The sequence below is a fragment of the Palaemon carinicauda genome, chromosome 15, assembly GCF_036898095.1.
Source record: "Palaemon carinicauda isolate YSFRI2023 chromosome 15, ASM3689809v2, whole genome shotgun sequence".
Classification (NCBI taxonomy): Eukaryota; Metazoa; Arthropoda; class Malacostraca; order Decapoda; family Palaemonidae; genus Palaemon; species Palaemon carinicauda.
In genome coordinates, this window is record NC_090739.1 from 10,123,903 (window position 1) to 10,126,402 (window position 2,500).

Consider the following 2,500-nt stretch of genomic DNA (forward strand, 5'->3'; position numbering starts at 1 on the left):
GTGATGTGCATTGTCTTAACCCTATCAGTGATGTGCATTGTCTTAATCCTATCAGTGATATGCATTGCTTTATTCCTATCGGTGATGTGCATTGTCTTTTTCCTATCAGTGATTTGCATTTTCTTATTCTTATCAGTGATTTGCATTTTCTTATTCTTATCAGTGATTTGCATTTTCTTATTCTTTTTCAATGATATACATTGTCTTATTTCTATCAGTGATGTGCATTTTTCGTATTCTTATCAGTGATGTACTTGTCTTATTCCTATCAGCGATGTGTATTGTCTTATTCCTATCAGTGATATGCATTGTCTTATTCCTATCAGTGATGTACATTGTCTTATTGCTATCAGTGATGTGCATTGCCTTAATCCTATCAGTGATTTCCATTGTGTTATTCTATCAGTGATGTCATCATCATCCTCCTACGCCCTATTAACGAAAAGGTCCTCGGTTAGATTTCACCAGTCGTCTCTATATTGAGCTTTTAGTTCAATACTTATCCACTCATCATCTCCCACTTTACTTTTCATAATTCTCAGCCATGTAGGTCTGGGTGTTCTAACTCTTCTAGTACCTTGTTGAGCCCAGCTGAACGTTTGGTGAACTAGTCTCTCTTGGGGATTCATGTAAATGCTTTAAATGATTTAAATAAAGGTATTTTTAAAATAATTTACGAAAGTGTACAGATAGGCATGTAAGAGTCGAGTTACCTAATTACGCATCTCTATAGGATATCCGGAAACAGCAATGTACATTTCCTCGTACATTGGTAATGTTTGTGATGCTGGTAAAGGAGATCTCAAGGGCTTAATTAAACCGATGGGTCGGCCGGAGAAAATAAATCGCCGGATGCAATTTGGTCGGTAATGTTGCAAATGCTTAAACTGATATTCTTGCATTGTTGGTTTTCCCCCCAAACAACTGTCCAAGGTCTTCCTCATCCTACCATGATTTTTTGTTTTATTGGGATTTCGAAATGTCAGCTAACAGGTGTTAGAAATTAGTTTTTTTTTATGGTATCAATTTTATATTTGTTATCTTTGTCACCAACGTTGGAAGTAGATTATATTTTCGTCCATGTTTTGTGTTTGTGTTTATGTAGGCTAATGTTTGTTTCTGAACAGCTTCCTGACCACAATTTAATCATAGAGTAATGAAACTTGCAAGGATTAACTGTTATGTAAAATGCTGGAAATGATTAAATTCTGGAAGTTCAAGGTCACGGTTCGAGCAAAATATCCAATTTACGTAATCAGCCACAAGTTTAGACATCATTGTCACTGAGACTTCAAACTTAGTTCATTTGAATGTAAGAAAATCCATGACAATTAGTACATGTTAAGGTCTAGGCCGAGAAATAAGCTGCCGCGGCAGAGGTCTGTGCTCTACTGAGTGCCTTTTTAGTTTCTACTTCCTTAGCGGTTTTTATATAAATAAGTGTACAGACAGGTTTTGAATTTAATCGATACCTTTCTCTCATCAGCAGTATCATCTTTATTAGAAGTAATCTTTTAGATTGTGCTTACTTATATTATAAGACAACTTTCTTAAAAAAACGCTAAAAAAAAAAAGATGTTTAATAGAGCCCTCTTTCCAGTGCAAAATCTTCACTTATTTTATCTTGGTTTTAGATATGTTTTGGCTTTAAGTTCGTCCGTATCCGCGTTTTCTATATAAATTCCAAAATATCTAACAATTTTCTTTAAAACTTTGAATTGTGATATATTTTATTATGTTTAAATCCTGAAAACATTTCTTGAAAAATAATTTGGGCCATTTTTTTTTTTATTATTATTATTATTATTATTATTATTATTATTATCTTTTTTCCTGTATGGTATTCTATTTGAAACCATATTTCCAAGTCGCTATCCAAGTTCAGTTTTATGTCATATTTTTATATATATTTTTATTTATTTATTGTATTGTTCTTTGCCTGACATATCTCTCCCCCAATGGCATTCTACAATGCACTTCACTGGATGTTTTACTTAGCTGTGCTTTAATGTTTCATGACTTTTAAATAATCACTGTACACCCGCCATTGCTCATGCAATTTTACATTGATTTGATATTCATGAAGCCAATGACCATCTAATTGCTTATTCATATTAGTTTTTGTTATACATAAACCTTTAACAATACCTCGTAATTGTCATTATGAGTGAAATACAACTGTCCCCATTTAAGAGCCGTGAAACATATTGTTCTTCATTTAATTAAAATTGCATTGCTTTGCTGATAGTGTTAAAAACAATTGATAATATTACAATGGTAGAACGCATTGATTCATTATAGTTACATTCTTTATATAACTCATTATCATTATTTAAATAACACACTGTTATTTGTTCAATGTTTGCTGTAAGGTAGACCGTGTTTACTTCCATTTAAGATCTTGTCACTGAAAAGTTTTGAATGGTTGAGTGATGTAGCTAAGGTCATCTCTCATATATAATAAAGAGCAAGTGCCTCTCTCTCTCTCTCTCTCTCTCTC